Here is a 21,393-nt window from a genome sequence, read left to right as displayed (position 1 = left end):
CATTTTATTTAATTGTTAACTATTTTATTTTTTATTTTTTAGTGGTTCGAAGAAGAGGAGGTGCGATCGACGGAATGCGTCAAAGAGGAAGACAACGTCGAGAGGCTGATGGCGAGGGACAGCAGGGAGCTGCTCCTGAGGTTGGTCCGCAGCTTCCGGCATTTCCCGGAGGACCTACTGATACATCATTATTGGTTAGATATCAGAGGCACGTTGCATGTCATTTATGGTTGGACGAGGTACGTAAATATTTTATTAAATGTTTTTTTAAATTACATGTACTTATAGATTAACATATATTACAAATTATTTTCAGGAGAGACGACCAAAGCCGACCTTAAAGGTTGCTGCACATGGCAGCAAATTAATAGGATGGGTTCCGGCAATGCTCCCAAGGCAGATGGAAAATTGGTTAGTTGCATCTGGCCTTTCATCTTTGCAGCATACTAGTTTGTCCAGGGTAGATACGCATCTATTATTTGCTTTTGTTGAGAGATGGCATCCTGAAACATCGTCATTTCATATGCCGTTCGGCGAGATGACCATCACGCTAGACGATGTTTCTTGTTTTCTTCATGTACCGATTAGGGGCCAGCTGGTTGACCCTGATGTTGTTGTCACCGATTATGATGCTATCCATCTAGCTGTTGAGTTGTTTGGTGTTTCGCTGAGTGATGCAACTACAGAGGCTTCTGCGGTAAGGGGTCCTTACTATAAATTGGATTGGTTGAAGCAAGTTTTTGAGCAACAAAGAGCTGCGAATAACTTTACAGGCGCTATGAGAGCATACATGATGTTGCTATTAGGTTGTACCATTCTTGCCGACAAGACTTTTACTCTTGTCGAGGCAAAATATCTTCCACTTTTGAGAGATTTGGATACTTGTGGAAGCTATTGCTGGGGGGCAGCTGCACTGGTTACTCTGTACAGATACTTAGGGGATGCCTCATTTTATTCACACACTATGCTTTTTAATGCTCTTTTTCTGACAACATCTAATGACCTCCACATTTTCCAAATTTCATCGATTGCATTTGTCATGTCTATTTCTGATCCATCATCTGCATCTATATCTTGATTTCCTTCCATACTTAGTCTCCTCCAATGAATATGAATAGCCTCAATTGGTATCGCATCACCACTCAATGTATATCTCCCTAACTCACAAGCACATGGTAACCCATATACTTTTCTATGAGTACATCCGCACTTTTGCGTATCGGTACCCACCATGTCAATCCTCAACCACTCTTCAGCAATCTGCCTCAATGCAGCTCTTGATACTGAACCACGCAAATTTGAATAAAAAGGACTAGTATGTGCATGCTCAACTTCATAAAAACTCTTCTGAAATGAAGCTCTAATGTTGCCCACTTGTATCTTGATATTGTCATTCATAGCCTCCCAACATTTGCATAAATCACCTAAGCTATTCTCTAACATTTGCTTAAGTTTCCAATGCGCAGACTCCACCCTTTAAATAAAACAAAACAACTAATTATCTGTAATATTAATATAAAGAAACAATGTCGATAAAATCACATAAACATACCTATTTGTTGTTGTGTTGCCCAAATGTAACACTTGATTGATCCATGCTTCGACAAATCGATGTCTGTGCGGTGTCAACCATGTGTCATTCACATAATCAATAAAACCTTTGGAGTCAACACATGCATCCTCAAGTTGTTTCAACCGTTGATGGTACTCCATCTCATCACTAGCCTTTATCAGTTCAAACCACATTTTCTCCACTGTTTCTCGCATATCATCCACAACATGTTCCTTAAACTTTGATTTCACGTTTTTGTGGATGTGAAATCGGCAAAGCAAATTAGCTGTCTTTGGAAATATTGTTTCAATGGCTTTCATTAAAGCAAGATCTCTATCAGTCAAGATTACTTGAGGACAATTATCCTGCTTGATAAACAACTGTTTCAACTTATCCAATACCCAACAAAAAGTCTCTGTCTGCTCAGATTCCATATAGGCAAATGCAACAGCAAATGTTAATTTAGTTGATGTCATACCAACTATTTCAAACAACGGTTGCCTGTACTTGTTTGTCTTGTATGTGCAGTCCATAATCAATACAATAGGAAACATATTCAACAACTTCACTGATTCTGGATGTGCCCAAAAAATATCTCTCACAACTTCTGACTCATCCTTTTTCCTACTCCAGTAAACATAACCTGATTCTTCAACCAACTTGAGCAATTGTTGCATTTCTGTTCTAGGACCCCTTATGTCTTTTTGTATCTTACTCTTATGTTTGTATATTTGCGTGATCCGAGTGACATTCTCCGGGTCACGCTCTTGCAATGACAATAATATGTGTCTTGGTGGAACATGGCGTTTTGTCAAATCAACAATATGTTGCTTATCATCTGTATTTAGTCGACTTACGAAAGCATGACCTTCAAATCTATCAGGTAAGCCGTGGTTGTGTACTCCGCATTTTACATCGATCTTCCATCCAGAACCATCTTTCGACGGTGTTGACCTAATTTTGAAAGGACAACCACATCTCTTACTAGCACTTTAGGTTTCGCTATCTGTTTTTTTGTATTTTCCACCTCTATCACAACCAAATATTAATTTATCACTTCTTCCTCGCTTGCCTGTTTTGATATCTGAACGAGCTATTATAACTGTCACTTTATTCCTGATTCCAACGTCCTTAATCCAACTTATCGCCTCTTCTCTTGTAGCAAATTTTTGACCAGTTACAAAAACATCAGTTGTATCCACACACGTTTGAGTTACATCGCATTTCTTCAAAGGAGGATCCACACCTAAATATATATAATTAATTTAGTTTAATATATAATTAAAAAAATTAAAAACTTAAAATTAAAGTAATTTAAAAAAAAAACAAAAAAAAAATTGAAAAACAAGAACCGGAATACCCACAAAGGGGATATCCGGTTGGGACACACAACAAACCGGAATACCCATCCCTGGGATATTCGGTTGATGAAAGTTGAAAAAACAAACCGGCTCACCCACCCTTGGGTTGTCCGGTTTTTTATTACACTAACCGGAATACTGCATGTTTGGTTATCCGGTTCAGGCAACGTACAGTCTCCAAGTCTCTCCCTACCGTCCGTACAAACAGTAACAATGAAAAAATAAAAAATAAAAATAAAAAGTTAAAAGTAAAAAAGGATAAAATTGGAATTTTTAAAAAATTGTAGGGGTATTGGGATAAAAGTAGGGGTACAGGGTATAATTTTCAAGAAATAGATAGTTGGTGATAAAAAAAAGTTCTTATGCTATATTATGTATGAAATTATATACAGCGTCTAAAAAAATATTTGTATAAACGAAAACGGGGAGAATGACATTTACAAAGAATATTATAAATATTAGATTGAAGGAAGCCAACCATCATGATTCAGCATTTGGTCAAAAATAAATGAATCATTGGCCAAAGGCATAGAATAAAAACATACATCGGCCTCATATATTAATCATCCGCCAAAAAAAAGATTTTGAAAAAGTTTATGAAAAATTATTTGCAAGAAAGTGAAAATTGGATTAGTGATTGTTGATGAATGTTAGAAAACGGTTGATACGGAAAGAAAATAAGGTTTAGAAAAATTGTTAATCAGAGAAGATGAGAATTGTTGGTGAGGAAGAGAGGGTGTGGAGTGCTCTATTTATAGAGTGGAATTTAGGTCAAAATAATCCTAAAAAGGAAAAGATCCGACCCAGAGGCCCATGGACCTTTCTTGATGACCAAGATTAAGAACCTGGACGTGCTTGTGTCCAGGTGCGTCCTAGTGAAAAAAAAAAAAAAGATAAAAATAGTTAAAAAACATGGAAATGCACCAAGCAGGAATTGAACCCGTGACCTTCTATTTGCAAGTCTTTCATTCTTACCAATTGTGCTATGTTATTTATTTGAAATAAAAAGTCAACTGAAAGTGTATGAAGCATCGGCCAACATTGTCTATTTATTAAAATATAAGTAATTTAAGAGTAAACTACTATATTTTAAAATAGACTTTAAATCGAATATTTATAAAATTCAGGATGTCAATGTAAATGAATCCAATATTTTATAAAAATCCAATTTTGAAAATAATTTCGAAAATTTTTATCACTAAAAAGTGTGGGCAAATTTTGGGGTATGACAATTGCAAAATGTTTAACAAGGATAGAATTTACCAATCACCAACTACACATGTGCAGTAAAATTGAATACAATTCTTTCCTCCCCTTGATTCAAGTTGAATCAAGTCAATGTAAATGATCTTCACCGATCAAGACCCCGATGCTTCCTTTTCAATCCTCCGGTTGTAGCAAATTTGATGAGTGGATCTTCAATCCCTCAATTCCTTATGCTCAGCTGAATTGATTACCAAAGCGAAGCGATCGTCAAAAACCTTCGAATCAAACCTTTGATGAAGAAGGAAAAACCCTAAGGTTTTATACAAGAAACACCCTCAACAATCTTCACTCGAACAAGACCAATGTCTACCGTCGAACCTTATCAACGCATGTTCCTTACTTCGATCGAAAAAGATGATTATGTGTGATTTTCGATCAATAAGCGAAAGGTTGAAGATGAGAAGAAGCTTGAGTATATCTTTCACGTTTCTTGTTGAATTGCTTGAGAATGATTAATTTGATATATATACCACACCCCTTGCATTAGCCAATGTAAACACAGCAAAAACCAGTAAAAGTAGCGATAGGTCGACCTGCGCCCCTGCATAGGTCGACCTGTTGAAATTTTTTGCACCTGTTTTTGGACCAAGCATGACACTTGCGTCGACCTGAAGGGTCGGCGTGCGCATACCCGAGGTTTCCTCAAAATGCCATGCGTCGACCTAAGCCATCAATGCGTCGACGCATTATGTTCGTACACTGAATCCTTAAGTCACCAATATAGGATGCATCGACCTGAAGGATCGGCGTGCGCATACTCGAGGTTCCCTCAAAATATCATGCATCGACCTGAGGAGGAAATGCATCGACGCATTCTGCCTTGACATGAAATCCTTCACAAATGATAGCAGTAGGTCGACCTATTGTACTTGTGAGTCTACCTATTGAAGTATTGTAGCCAAAAATGCTTTTCTTTGTTGCATCCATTTGATTTCTTTGATTCCACTTTAATTGTGTCAATTTCACAATGTTTTGACATCATGAAAATCACACATTTGCCCTCACATACTCCCCCTTTTTGATGATGGCAAAACTTGTGAATTTTTGTCGAGGCACTACGTAATACAGAATGCTTGCTCCCCTTTTCTGCTTGCTCCCCCTGTCTTGGTGCATATGTTTATGTTTGCTGTAGTGTACTAATTCGCTAATCCAATGCATTCTCCCCCTTTGATAACATCAAAAAGAGACAAGCAATATCATACATACATGGTGGGATAATATCATTCAAGGTTGATCATCACCAAGCCCTTTTGCAATCATAATCACAAAGCAATCATTCACATAAAACGATACTTAATGACAAAATAAAGAAGGCAACAATAACATAAATAACGAAACACGCAATGAGCACATAGCTCAAAGTAATATTCTTACACAAACACATAGTACGAAAGAAGATTATTTAGAGATAACATTAAAATAAAGGACACAAAAACATTGTAATTGTTCATAAAAGATGCAAATGATTCATGCATGAAAAGAGGACACTAGGCATCATCATCTTCATTTCTCTCTTGATCCGGAGGTGGAGGTTGAGTGGCATGAACTTGAGGAAATGGGTAGTGTTGCATGAAGGCATTTGTGAATGAGGAGATCTGGTTGCTTTGAGCACCAATCATACCATAGAGTGTGTTGTATCGTTGCTCTTGAATGGTGGAATAGGCCGTAAATTGGGCACCTTTCTCAGTGACACGGGTGGTAAAAGTAGTAAGGCGCTCATTCATCAAATTTTGATTCTCAGTTTGTTGGAGACGCATAGCCTCAAGCAAATTAGCCACATTTGAGCCTTCATTTCCAGCACCCACATCTTCACCTTCATTCTTTTCACCTTCTTCAATGTTCATATCATCCTCATCTTCTCTGTTGAGGTCAGCATTGTTTCCCCTTAGAATAGCTCTGTAGCTTCCAATGGCTTGGTTGTAAAAGAATCCCATCATGTTCAAAGTTTTCTTGGTGAACTCTTGGTCGATTGGAATGGTCATCGTTGGAAGCCGTTGAGTTGGAATGTTTACCCTGTTAAGCACCCATTGAATGCACGATGCATATCCAAGTGCGGTGCCTCTACCGGATTCCTTCAACTCAAACATTCGCTTTGCAATGAAATGAGGCCAATTTACAGGAATTCTGCTCTTGATCAGCCAGAATAGATAAACCTCTTATTGTTCAACACGAGAATACCCCCCTTGCTTAGGACGGATGATTCGTGCCACAATCCATTGCAGAATTCTATCAACTATGTTTAGCAAACCTGTAGTAGCAGTCCTTGGAAACAAATTGCTTTGAACTATATGATCAGGATGAGGGCGCCTCAACATATTATTCAAGGCAACATTGTAGTCGAATTGAGTCAACACATTTGTATCAGTTACAGTTACCGCATTATCACTTAGCGGAAACAAACCGACATGCTTCCAAGTATTGTCAGTGATGGCGTATGTAGTGGTACCCATCTGAAAATTGAAATAACTGCCATGGAAGGGTCCTTCCATTCCATTATAGAAGATCAGAACCAAATCCACATTGTAATCATGACTTAATTCAAGAAAAGCACCCAATTTTTGAACTTCAAGCAAATCAATTACCTGTTGTAGATGAAGTCTACGCAAGGTTCCCGTAAACAACATGAATTGCTTAATGACTTTCCTCTTGCTGAAGTTGGATGAGTAGGATTCAACAAGTTCGTCAGGAATTAGAGATAAGGCATTTTCCACTTCAGGTTGTTGTTGAGAAGAGGAGTCTCCCCTGCTAGCTCTCTTTCTTGAAGATTTGTGGGAAGCCATTGATGAATGATTGAGAGAAGATTGAGGGAGTTTCGGTTGGAGATTTTAGGGTTCTCTGGTGGAGAGGTCGACGACACAGGGAGAAAGAAGAGAGAATGATTTTACCTTGAGCCCCTTTTTAAATGTAACCTAATTTTGAAATTCTGCGAACGATGCGTCGACCTAAGCAGGTCATGCGTCGACGCATTAGCTTCAGATTTTTAAAAACTTTCTTGTGATAGGTCGACTCACAAAAGGAGTAGGTCGACCTATGTTCTGCATATTTCAAAATTTGGTTAAATGCAATAAATGTATGTATGTCACAACTAAATTATGCATAAAACGTACACACTTATGAACAAGTAGCAAGTTTACCATGTTGATACATTATCATGAAGAGGATCTAAGGTTGAAACGATATTACCTTTACACATGGAAGATAGAGAAACATGCCCTCACAAATCTTGAATGAACACTTCAATACATTTGTGAGAACATAGATAATAATAATAAATAGAGCATATGCAACTACTCATAGTTGCAACCTATCCGATATATCAAGGACACCAAGTTCCCTACGAATGTGAAAGAAGGGCTCGGTAACTAGTGGTTTTGTAAAGATATCGGCAAGTTGATGTTTGCTATCAACATGCTCAAACACTACATCACCCTTCTCCACATGATCTCTAAGGAAATGGTGCCGAATTTCTATGTGTTTAGTGCGAGAGTGCAAGACCGGATTTTTGGTTAAATTTATAGCACTTGTGTTATCACAAAAGATAGGAATATGATCAAGCTTGACATTGAAGTCAAGTAATTGTTTGAGCCATAGTATTTGAGCACAACAATTACCGGCCGCCACATATTCCGCCTTGGCGGTTGACAAAGCAACGGAAACTTGTTTCTTGCTATGCCAACTTACTAAGGAGTTTAAGAAAAAATGACATGTGCCATTAATGCTTTTCCTATCCAATTTGCAACCGGAAAAATCGGAATCGGAATACCCAACCAAAGAACAATCACTACCTTTGAAGAACCATAAGCCATGCTTAGTTGTACCAACAAGATACCTATGTATGTGCTTAACGGCTTTTAAGTGAGAGTCCTTAGGACATGATTGGTATCTTGCACACATGCAAACACAAAACATAATATCGGGAGGAGAAGCGGTAAGGTAAAGTAGGGAACCGATCATACCTCTATACCTTTTTACATTGTAGCAACCTGCCCAAAAAATTAAAGTTAGAGTCGCCACCTATTCTACCAGGACGAATAGGAAACCCTACGCAGTATAAAGATCTGGGTAAGATTATTATAATCAGGTCAAGGGAAGGTGTTAGGCACCCTTAACCCTTTCCTAAAGTTTTAAATTGAGAGGCGGAGGTTTATGGCTAAAATTATAAAGGTTTAATAGTTAAGGAAAACAAATCGGAAAAAAATGAGATTTATGGGGAAGGGGACTCGCCTTGTTACCAAATGCCTACGTATCTTCTTAGGGAGAATCAGAGTCAATGTAGTTCGGGGCAGGGTTGTACGCCTTAGAATTAGATATGAAGTTGTTTGAAGGTATTTTGAGTTACCTTATCGTAGTTTTAAAATTTGTGGTTTGCAAGGTATTTTGAATTACCTTATCGCAGTGATGAAAATCCGTAGTTTTGGTTTGACGTGTTTTAAGATTTGGCGTATAACCCTGATTTTAATTTGTTCCATTAATCGCAATGATCAATAGGTTTGATCACCATAATTAATAGATTTATAAAGGATTGCTAACAATTCTAATCGATAAATTCGATTATCACTATTTAGCAAATTGAATGTATTTTAAAATTAAATTATTAATTTATCATTACCCCTCGTAATCAATAGATTTGATTACAAATAGTAACGAATTGATAGAAAAGAAAATGATAATCATCGTACCCAATAGAATGGTTAAAACCTTTTTGCAAAAATAAGCCTTATTGGAATTTCTTATTTAATTAATTGGATAATCGATTGTTACCCATCGCGATCAATAAATTTAATCGAAACGAATAATAAAGAAAATTTATATCAATTATATTATTAATCAGAAGCAAATATTATTAACCAGCGCAATTATTAAATATAATCGAACCGAATATTAATTATTTAAACCTAGTCATTTTAATTATTTAAAACCTAAGGTTAAATAAGAACAATTAGAAAAATTCCTAATCCTAATTTTATTCTAAACCTATATCCTTCATCCAACAGTAAACTAACACTTTTTCTCCATGTTATTAACTTTTCAACCCATATCCTTCCACCAACGTAAAGCAACACTTGGCATGGCAACAAATATAATTTAAAATAAGCAAGTAAGCAACAAGAGAGTAAATTCTCCCTTTAGAATCGTGAAACACAACTCTTCTTCCCCATATTTCAAACAAAACATAGAAACAAAACAACATGTATCACATCAAGAACCACAACCATGAGAACAAATCAAATAAAAAAAGGAACCTCGTCACGCCTGGTGGTGGCGGCGATCTGTTGCGCGTTGAAGGAGGCGGTAGATCGAAGCTTGCAGCTTCGGTTGTTGGAGGCGCGTGGTGTCGGAGCTTGCCGTCGGAGCTGAGCGTGGTGCGGTCGTGTAGCTTCCTGTTCGGTGGCCTGTTTGTTCGTCGCGGTTGTAGATGAGGTCGCGCGCCGGAGGGGTTGGCGCGGTGGTGCAGTTGACGGAGTGCCCGGAGCAGTCGGTCTTCGTTGGAGCTTCAGGGGTTCGCGGTGGTTTGAGTCGTGGTGCCGGAGGAGATCGAACCTCCTTCTACTCTAATTTCTTCATTTTTTTTCCTGTTTTGAGTTGTCGTTGTTGTGGATCCAATGCTTTTTGTTCTTCTTTTTTCGGAGTGTCAGGAATTTGTGAATGGAAGTTGTACCGTGAATTTGTGTAGGGTTCGAAAATTGGCCCCTCTGGTTGTTAGTTCCTTGGCTCTTTTTATAATGTACAAATTAGGGTTTTTTACACCCAGTGGGCCTATTACCCAATTAATCATTTTAATAAATTAATAATAAAAAAAATAATTCTAATACTAATAATATTAAAACTAATAGTAATAATCCTAGTAATAATAATATTTAAACCCCTAATTAACTTAATAACCCCAACCAAATAATAACCCAAAAATAAATTAAACCAACCATCTAAATAAAATAATTAGTCAATTATATGAAGAAATGAATTGTAATAGACTATCCAAAAAACGATCAAAACCCTGTAGTAAGATAGATTGGCCTAAATGATTGGGCCCAAATACCTGCTAATTACACACCTAACCTTTAATTAAAATGGCTTTATAAGAGAGTGGGTTTAACAATAAAAATGTTAAACCCCATAACTCTTAATTTTAATGCCCTTAATAAATTAATAGACGTGAACCACATCGGGTAAATTTTGGGGTATGACAGCTGCCCCTATTTAATTACCTTGGATCGAATGGCGTGAGAATACGCAGGTCTCACGCTTTTCGGATCGAAGAGTAATTAAATAATGTAAGACCCCTAAATTTACCTTATACTTGAGTGTGAAAGATGGAACGTCTTGCTAAAGCTTGAGAATTACATAGCGACAATTCGCAGTTCGTTGTATGAAAAATGGTCCCCTTGCTATAGTGCTAGCGAGATCACCTGTGTAAAAAGATTCGCTTGCTATAGTGCTAGCAAACTTATCTGTGCAAATTTCTTGACATATCTGCTGAATTTAGCAATGTGAGAACCAGTAACCTGGCGTTGTACATGTTGTATGTACAAAGTTATGTTGTATGATTGTAAATGAATTGTATAGTAAATGTGTATGAACCATGTGCATGCGTGTGACCTGATGTTAGTACAATGTGGATGTATAACCCGTCTAGATGTCGAATGCAAATGTGGCATGTATGTATGCTAATACGTATGTATGATAGTGCTTATGTATAATGCTTATGCGTAGTTTATTTATGAGTGAAATGAACAACAAGGTTGCTGTCATCGGTAAGGTTACCGGAATACATCAATCAAGTGATTGGGGTGAATATCTCCATAAGGCTGCTATCATCGGTAAGGTTACCGAGATACATCAATCAGGCAGTTGAAAATAAACAGACAGTAAGGTTACTGACAACGGTAAGGTTACCGGGAAATCACAATCAGATGATTAGGAAAGAAAGCTACGGTAATGCTATTGGCGTCGGTAGGGTTACCGAAAAATAAACGAGATAGTAAGGTTGATAACATCGGTGGGGTCACGGGAGTCACAATCGGGTGATTGGAAACGGTTAACATCTTCCGGTCAGGAACATCAGTAAAGTTACTGGGTAACAACAAGAGTATTTTGATAATGACAAGGTTATGGACAACGGTAAGGGTACCAGAAGACTTCAATCGGGTGATTGGAACGAGACAAACAGTAAAGTTACTGACGACGGTATGGTTACCGGAAAACTTCAATCGGGTGATTGGAACGAGACAAACAGTAAAGTTACTGACGACGGTATGGTTACCGGAAAACTTCAATCGGGTGATTGGAACGAGACAACAGTAAAGTTACTGACGACGGTATGGTTACCGGAAAACTTCAATCGGGTGATTGGAACGAGACAACATTAAAGTTACTGACGCCGGTATGGTTACCGGGAAACTCCAAATTTTACGGTTTAGGGAATGAACAATCAGTGTGATTACTGACAACGGTAAGGTTAACAGGAAGCAGACGGACAGTATGGTACTGGTATTGGTTTTTGGAAAAGATTTGTATTTGATGGGATAGAATGGCATAAGGTCGGGAGAGCTTGCAGAGAGAACCATTAAGAATAAATGATTTGAGGAAGACCTGTGGGGAATACCGCTCGGGATAGCTGAGGAATAAAGAGTTCTTCTGGAGAAGTTACACCGGCCTAACCGGGGATGTAAAGGGTGCTTGATAAAAACTCGAATCTGGCTTATGCTTCGATGCATGTTTGAAAAAAACTAAACGTAATGCTCCACCTAAGTAGAAATGCTACGCCTTTTGGAGGATGCAATGCGATATGCAATGGTATCTATCAGGAGCTCAAAGGATGAAGTCTTGTGACTGTTGAGGAACGCCAACCATCTGGATTCAAATCTCGACTCATGCTGAGGATAAAGATCATGACTTCCCGACATTCTCTTCGTATACACAAGTTGTTTAGCCTGCGCCTGAACTTAACTGGATCAAATAGTTGAAGAGGAGGAGATGCCCCTGCCTACTGTCTAGCCCCAGTCTGCAGGGCTTTTGATCCATATTTGTCTATTTGTTCTGACAAAATTCTATTTGCTCTGATACATATAATGTTATGGCTCTGATACATATAATGTGTTCGAATATACATTTTATGTTCTAACTCGTTCATGCTGACTTTTGTCGTTTAGTTTTTGTTCTGTAACATTTCAGGATGTAGAGATGCTCTGATGATGCTCTGGTACATTCAACAATGTTCTGATACAAATCTAGCATGAAGTGATGTTGGTAGAAATTCAAGCTCTGAAGCTATCCGAGGGAAGCAGAAATTCAAAGCTGTGAATGTTCTAAAGATCCAGAAAACTCAAGTTCTGAAGCTGTCCTAAATGGAAGCAGAAATCAGAAGCTGTGAATGTTCAGAAGATCAAAGAAATTCAAGTTCTGAAGCTGTCCTGAATGGAAGCAGAAATCAGAAACTGTGAATGTTCAGAAGATCAAAGAAATTCAAGTTCTGAAGCTGTCCTAGATGGAAGCAGGAATCAGAAGCTGTGAGTGTTCTAGGGATCTAAAGAAATTCTAGTTCTGAAGCTGTCCTATGGAAGCAGAAGTCAGAAGCTATGAATTCTCTGAAGACAGAAGCTTATATGATCGTCTCTACCGAAATAATCAGGGAAGTCTTTTATTAAAGTTCTTCGAGTATTTATTTCAGGGGGAGATTATTTATCTCAGGGGGAGATTGTTAATCTCAGGGGGAGACATATTCATATGCTTATGCTATAGCTGTGTAATTTGTCTTTTGCCGTCTGTTCTTTCTGATCGCAAATTCATATCATTTATATATGTTTTTGTCATCATCAAAAAGGGGGAGATTGTTAGAACAAGATTTGTTCTGATCAATTATATTAGTTTTGATGATAACAATAATATGAATTTTGCTTAAGATTATATGGTACTCTAATCCAATGCAATTTCCTTTTCAGGAAATATATAAAGAGTACGCATAATTCAGCGCTCAGAAGCTTTGTCTCAAAAGGTTCAGCATGCAACATCAGAACATGGTCTGGCAAGACATCAGAAGATGGTCGAAGCAGAATCAGAACATGGGTCTATGGAAGCATCAGAAGAACAAGAGAACAGAAGCACTGAAGTTCTGATGGTATCACGCTCAGAAGCACTTCAAGGTCAGAAGATCAGAAGATGCTATGCACCAAGCTGTTTGACTCTGATGATATTCAAACGTTGTATTCACAAACATCAGATCAGAAGGAAGTACAAGTGGCAAGCTACGCTGACTGACAAAAGGAACGTTAAAAGCTACTAAAGGCTACGTCAGTAGACACAGCGTGAACAAGGCTCGAGGTAGTTGACAAAAGCGTATAACATTAAATGCGATGCTGTACGGAACACGCAAAGCATTAAATGCATTCAACGGTCATCTTCTCCAACGCCTATAAATATGAAGTTCTGATGAGAAGCAAGGTTAACGATTCTGCACCAAAACAACTCATATTCAACTTGCTGAAACTCTGTTCAAATCTAAACTCAGAATCTTCATCTTCATCAAAGCTCACTACATTGCTTTTGTAATATATTAGTGAGATTAAGCTTAAACGATTAAGAGAAATATCACAGTTGTGATTATCGCTTTCAAGAAGCAATTGTAATACTCTTAGAATTGATTACATTAAGTTGTAAGGAAACTAGAGTGATCGTGTGGATCAGAATACTCTAGGAAGTCTTAGGAGTGAACTAAGCAGGTTGTAACTAGAGTGATCGTGTGGATCAGTAGACTCTAGAAAAGTCTTAGAGGGTATCTAAGCAGTTGTTCCTGGAGTGATCAGTGTGTGATCAGTAGACTCTGGAAGACTTAGTTGCTGACTAAGTGGAGAACCATTGTAATCCGTGCGATTAGTGGATTAAATCCTCAGTTGAGGTAAATCATCTCTGCGGGGGTGGACTGGAGTAGTTTAGTTAACAACGAACCAGGATAAAAATAACTGTGCAATTTATTTTTATCTGTCAAGTTTTTAAAGCTACACTTATTCAAACCCCCCCTTTCTAAGTGTTTTTCTATCCTTCAATTGGCATCAGAGCGCCGGTTCTAAGGTGCAAGCACTTAACCGTGTTTAGAAAAGATTCAGGAAGAGAAAAACGCTTCAGTAAAAGATGGTTGATGAAAGTGAAAAGTCTACACCTGCATCTACATCTGGCTCTGCTGAGCAATACAACGGTAACAATGGTTATACTAGACCGCCGGTATTTGATGGTGAAAACTTTGAATACTGGAAAGATAAACTGGAAAGTTACTTTCTTGGTCTAGATGGTGATCTATGGGATCTTCTGATGGATGGTTACAAACATCCAGTAAATGCCAGAGGCGTAAAGCTGACAAGGCAAGAAATGAATGATGATCAGAAAAAGCTTTTCAGGAATCATCATAAATGCAGAACTGTTTTGCTGAATGCTATCTCTCATGCTGAGTATGAGAAGATATCTAACAGGGAAACGTCCTATGACATATATGAGTCCTTGAAAATGACTCATGAAGGAAATGCTCAAGTCAAGGAGACTAAAGCTCTAGCTTTAATCCAGAAGTATGAAGCCTTCAAGATGGAGGATGATGAAGACATTGAAAAGATGTTTTCAAGATTTCAAACTCTTACTGCTGGATTGAGAGTTCTTGACAAGGGATACACCAAGGCTGATCACGTAAAGAAGATCATCAGAAGCTTACCCAGAAGATGGGGTCCTATGGTGACTGCATTCAAGATTGCAAAGAATCTGAATGAAGTTTCTCTGGAAGAGCTCATCAGTGCCTTAAGAAGTCATGAAATAGAGCTGGACGCAAATGAGCCTCAAAAGAAAGGTAAGTCTATTGCATTAAAATCCAATATCAAGAAATGCACTAACGCTTTTCAGGCTAGAGAAGAAGATCCTGAAGAATCAGAATCTGAAGAAGAAGATGAACTGTCCCTGATCTCCAGAAGGCTAAATCAACTCTGGAAGACCAAGCAAAGGAAGTTCAGAGGCTTCAGAAGTTCAAAGAAATTTGAACGTGGAGAATCTTCTGATGACAGAAGATTTGACAAGAAGAAGGTCATGTGCTATGAATGCAATGAGCCTGGACACTTCAAGAATGAATGTCCAAATCTTCAGAAGGAAAATCCCAAGAAGAAGTTTCATAAGAAGAAAGGTCTTATGGCAACCTGGGATGAGTCAGAAGATGATTCAGACTCTGAAGATGAGCAGGCCAACTGTGCGCTGATGGCGATAGAAGATGACGAATCAGAATCTACATCAGAATCAGATTCTGAAGAGGTATTTTCTGAACTTACTAGAGATGAGTTAGTTTCCGGTCTAACTGAACTTCTGGAACTCAAGTCTCAGATTAGTCTCAAATACAAAAAGCTGAAAAAGCTATTTGAATTTGAAACAAAGAAGCTTGAGTTGGAGAATTCTGAATTAAAAGAAAAACTTTTAAAATTATCCAATAATGTTGGATCTCCTTCTGATTCAGAAAAATCCACTCCTAGTCTAAACCATATTCTGAATGAATATGATTTAAGTTTCAGGAAGTTCTTATCTAGAAGTATTGGCAGAAGTCAGCTAGCTTCTATGATATATGCTGTGTCTGGAAACAAAAGAGTTGGCATTGGTTTTGAGGGTGAAACCCCATACAAACTTGAACCTGTTGATGAAATGAAACTCACATACAAGCCATTGTATGATCAGTTCAAGTATGGCCACTCCCATGATATTAGGCACACTTCACATGCTCAAAGTTTTCACATAACACACATCAAAAAGCATGTGACACAACCTAGGAAATATCATGAAACTCATATTAAAAATTATCATGCTGTTCCTCCTTCTGCTTATAATGCTAAACCTAAGTTCAATCAGAACTTGAGGAGAACTAACAAGAAAGGACCCAAGAAAATGTGGGTACCAAAGAAAAAGACTATTTCTTTTGCAGATTCTCTTGGTGACAAAGAAGATAAAAGTCAACATGACATGTCTCCTGGACTCAAGTTGGTCTCAACACTTGGAGGGAAGAAAGATTGTCTTCCAAGTTCTGGTACTTAAATCTGTTGAAGAAACTTTGTCTGAAGGAGATCAGAAAAGATAGTTTATCAGTCTTGAAATCATTTGTCTTGTTTGTTTCTCAAGCAATGGTGTTTCGTTCTTGATTATTCTAAAGGCTCTAAATGCTACAGAATATAAAAAATTGAAACATTGATTGTGGACGAATCAATAAACATCTGGTTTGATGATAAACCTGTTTCTGATGAAACAAAGAGCTTAAGAATTTCTGCAGATACAGTTTTGTCTTATCAGAAGCTGCAGAACAAAGAAGTGAACCTCCAGAAGCAGTGATCAGAATCTGAAGGCGTAAAGTCTATTCTAAAATTTACAGCTGTCATCTATTATCTGATGGTGAACACGTGTCTGTACGGTTTGTACAAAGCGTGCAGTTGAAAAGACGCCGACCTAGGTAACTGTTTTAAATCATTTCATTTACCACGTTCTCTCTCCTCACGTCACTCATCATTTAATAAAATTGATTTCCTTTGATTCTGGAACTGTTCAATTTATATTTCTTATTATTTTCCTTTTCAAATCCGTCTCTATATATTCTTTTCAAATCATATCTTACATTTTTTTTCGCTCCCTTGTCTCTCTCTCTCCTTGCATTCTCTCGTTTGAAAAGTTCTTAGCCGTTTTCTAAAAACCCTAATCGAAAACCCAGTACGCCTTTCTTGTTCGTTTTTGTTCATTCTGCATCCATGGCTGCCTTCTCATCCCAAAATGCTGAGTCATCTGTTCCTCATCATCTCCAAGAAGAAACTTTGCAACTCACTCCTGTTGTTGCATGCTCCATTCCTAAAGATGAATTGGAAGTTCTGTGTGAACTCATGGTTGACTTTGACAACATTGAAGAAAACCAATTTCACCTTAAAGATGACATCATTTTTCAAGGATGGACCTCGTTGTTTGCTGAGTTCGTTGGTCCAGTTTATCCGGATCTTGTCAAGGAGTTCTGGGCACATGCTGTGGTTGCTCCAAAATCTATACTTTCTTTCGTCCATGGAAAGTTTGTTGTTATTACTGAAAACATCCTAAGAATGATGTTTGATCTGAAAAATCCTGAAGGGGTTTATGAGTCTGATCAAAGGGCAGATTTGGGAGAGGTTCTGTCCACTCTCTATCTAAATGTCAAGAAAACAAAATACGTCAAGGATTTGAAAGATGTCTACAGAATCTGGACAAAGATCCTTCTTGGGTGTTTCTACCATAGGAAATCAACACATGCCCCGGATTTCATCAATAATGATCAAAGGTATATTCTGTATTGCATTGCCACTCAGAAGAAGGTTGATGCGATTTACATTATCTTCAACCATATGTGGAAAGCAGTAAAGGATTCCAGAAACGCTTTCAGAAAAGAAAATGGTGGAACAATCATTCCTTTTGGTAGAATTATTACAAACCTTCTGGTGCATTCCAAGATTGTTGAGAGTCTGGAGTCTGAAGGTATTATCAAAGACCTTGCTGTCACCTCTGGAGCCTGTCTGAATGCTTTTTCTTTAAAGAAGATGAAAATAATTGACACTATCCTCAAAGTTCCTCAACCTCTAGCTGGAACAAGAATCAGAAGAAAACCAGTACTGGCTGACTTTGAAACCTTCTTCAATAGTGAGGTACCTGAAGTCAGAACTAAGTATCTGAAATCACAAAAAGAGGATAAGAGTCTTAAAGATCAAGACAAAGGTGCTCATATTAAAGTGAATCGTAAGAAGGAAGAAAGGACCAAAAGAAAGTTTGATCATCCTGCTGCTACCACCAATAAAGAAGTGGTCCCAGAAGAAGTCATCGCAAAGGTTGCTAAGGCTGTCTCTGCTGATTTTGAGAAGAAAAAGAAGGAAGCTGAGGAAAAGAAGAAGAAGTCAAATAACAATGCTGAGATTGTTGAAGTTGTTGAGAAGAAGAAAATCAGAAAAAGAAAGATGATTCTTCAAGAATCTGATGAAGAAAATATCTCTCAAGAGGCTGAGAATCAACCAGAAGTTCTGGCATATGTCAGAAGGAATGAAATCGCTAGCGGCAAAACAAAGATTATTGAAGAGCCGAAGAGTAAGAAGCAGAAGAAGACTGAGGATGTGGCCAAAGCTTTTCTGAGAGGTTCCAAAGGTATATGCATTTCTGAACCTAATTCTGTTCCTGCTGTCTGTTCAGAAGCTGCACCAATAGAGGTTGTCCCTACACCTGAACCAGAAAAAGCCACATCAGAATCACCTGTCTTTGTCCATGTCCTTACACCTCCATCTACTCCTATAACCATTCCTTCCTCTTCACCTACCATAAATCCTGTTCTGGATATACCACCCCTTCAAACTCTCTTTCCATCTCAACCTCCTCTCAATGCCACTCTTGAACATACTCCCTCCACCTCTCAAAACAATCCTTGTGATTCTCCTTTTCCAACCTCTGCATCACATGAGCAGCTGCTCCGTGATTGCAACTACACTCCCAAGCCTCGTCCTGAAGCTGAAGTGGTAGTGTTAGATTCTGATACTGAAGCAGAATCTTCTTATAGGTTGGATAGAGAACCTCATCCTTACTTCACTTCCAACCCTGCCTTTTCAAAAACCCAAATAAAATTCCGCCCTGTATATCCTATTGGTGTAGTTTTTGAAAACATAAAGAGGAATCTCAGAAGTACCTTTGATACTCTCAGAATTGCTGAAAGTTCTGGATTGAATGATGTTGCTATGCGGAACTTCTGGAGGATCTTTCGCAGAGAATCAGATGCTCTGTTTTTAGAACTTCAGGAAGCCTGTGTAGCCGCTGCCCCACGGCCTCGTGGAATTCTGAGGAATTATGAAGACTTCTGGTTTGCTAGTCTCAAAGGAAGACATCTGTTGGAAGAGAAGCCCTTCTTGGATGAGATGGAACAATTAAGATTGACTGCTGAAATGGAAGCAAATCCATGCAGGGATATTGTTATCTTTATTCCTCAATATCCTGTTCTGCTAGGAGACTTCAAGACTCTCTTTGACTATCTGAGGGAAAACCCGTCTGTGAAAGACCCAAGCTTGGTCATTCCAGAAGTTGTTGACCCACCAGAAGTTGAAGGTCCTTCTGCTCCCAGGAATCTAGCTGCCATTCTTCAGGCACTTGAGAAGGGAGACTCGGAAATTCCTGCTGCAGAATATGGAGATGCTTCTATGCAAGAAGCAGATGCTGAAGATCATGTTGCTAAAACTGTTCATGTTGAGGAAATCCCTGCAAATGATCTATCTATGGAAGCTGCAGATCAACATGCCATTCCTGTGGTTGAAAGCGGTGAAGCTTCTTCTGATGAATCTTCTCGTCTTGCAAGAACTCTGGAAGAAATTCAGAAGAGACAGGATGAGCAAAGCTCACTCAATGCTGAGTATAGCGCTTTCATGGTGAGGCAAGAAGGACACAACAATATGGTTCAAGAGATGCTGACCAAGATCTTGTCAAGACTAGGGCCATCTTAGATTGAGTCTGTGTTGTTTCTTTCTTTTCGTTGCATCTGTCTTTGTGCATCTGATCTTTCTTATCTTCATGTACTTCTGTACCTGCTGTTTGAACTTAAATGAAATCAACTTCTTCCTCCGTGTACTTCTGTTCTGCTAGGAATCTTTTTTGCTTTTTGATGATATGACAAAAAGGGGGAGAAAGATAAATGATAAATGATTTGATTTAATCAGTTGCATTTACTAACAAGAACTGCAAGTTCTATATGGTTTAAGTGTTTTGCAGGTATAAAGAAGTGAAAAGAATCTTCAAAGCAAACACAAGAAGCAAAACCAAGGAAACTGAAGCAAGCTGAGTGCTGTCAAGCTTCAGAAATCAGAAGCAAGAAAGAAGAATGAATCAGAAGCACTGATAATAGAATTTGATCCATATTTGTCTATTTGTTCTGACAAAATTCTATTTGCTCTGATACATATAATGTTATGGCTCTGATACATATAATGTGTTCGAATATACATTTTATGTTCTAACTCGTTCATGCTGACTTTTGTCGTTTAGTTTTTGTTCTGTAACATTTCAGGATGTAGAGATGCTCTGATGATGCTCTGGTACATTCAACAATGTTCTGATACAAATCTAGCATGAAGTGATGTTGGTAGAAATTCAAGCTCTGAAGCTATCCGAGGGAAGCAGAAATTCAAAGCTGTGAATGTTCTAAAGATCCAGAAAACTCAAGTTCTGAAGCTGTCCTAAATGGAAGCAGAAATCAGAAGCTGTGAATGTTCAGAAGATCAAAGAAATTCAAGTTCTGAAGCTGTCCTGAATGGAAGCAGAAATCAGAAACTGTGAATGTTCAGAAGATCAAAGAAATTCAAGTTCTGAAGCTGTCCTAGATGGAAGCAGGAATCAGAAGCTGTGAGTGTTCTAGGGATCTAAAGAAATTCTAGTTCTGAAGCTGTCCTATGGAAGCAGAAGTCAGAAGCTATGAATTCTCTGAAGACAGAAGCTTATATGATCGTCTCTACCGAAATAATCAGGGAAGTCTTTTATTAAAGTTCTTCGAGTATTTATTTCAGGGGGAGATTATTTATCTCAGGGGGAGATTGTTAATCTCAGGGGGAGACATATTCATATGCTTATGCTATAGCTGTGTAATTTGTCTTTTGCCGTCTGTTCTTTCTGATCGCAAATTCATATCATTTATATATGTTTTTGTCATCATCAAAAAGGGGGAGATTGTTAGAACAAGATTTGTTCTGATCAATTATATTAGTTTTGATGATAACAATAATATGAATTTTGCTTAAGATTATATGGTACTCTAATCCAATGCAATTTCCTTTTCAGGAAATATATAAAGAGTACGCATAATTCAGCGCTCAGAAGCTTTGTCTCAAAAGGTTCAGCATGCAACATCAGAACATGGTCTGGCAAGACATCAGAAGATGGTCGAAGCAGAATCAGAACATGGGTCTATGGAAGCATCAGAAGAACAAGAGAACAGAAGCACTGAAGTTCTGATGGTATCACGCTCAGAAGCACTTCAAGGTCAGAAGATCAGAAGATGCTATGCACCAAGCTGTTTGACTCTGATGATATTCAAACGTTGTATTCACAAACATCAGATCAGAAGGAAGTACAAGTGGCAAGCTACGCTGACTGACAAAAGGAACGTTAAAAGCTACTAAAGGCTACGTCAGTAGACACAGCGTGAACAAGGCTCGAGGTAGTTGACAAAAGCGTATA

This window comes from Vicia villosa, unplaced genomic scaffold, assembly GCF_029867415.1.
Source record: "Vicia villosa cultivar HV-30 ecotype Madison, WI unplaced genomic scaffold, Vvil1.0 ctg.000423F_1_1_3, whole genome shotgun sequence".
In the NCBI taxonomy this organism is placed as follows: domain Eukaryota; kingdom Viridiplantae; phylum Streptophyta; class Magnoliopsida; order Fabales; family Fabaceae; genus Vicia; species Vicia villosa.
The sequence above is the reverse complement of the archived record's forward strand: the minus strand, read 5'-3'. Positions refer to the sequence as shown.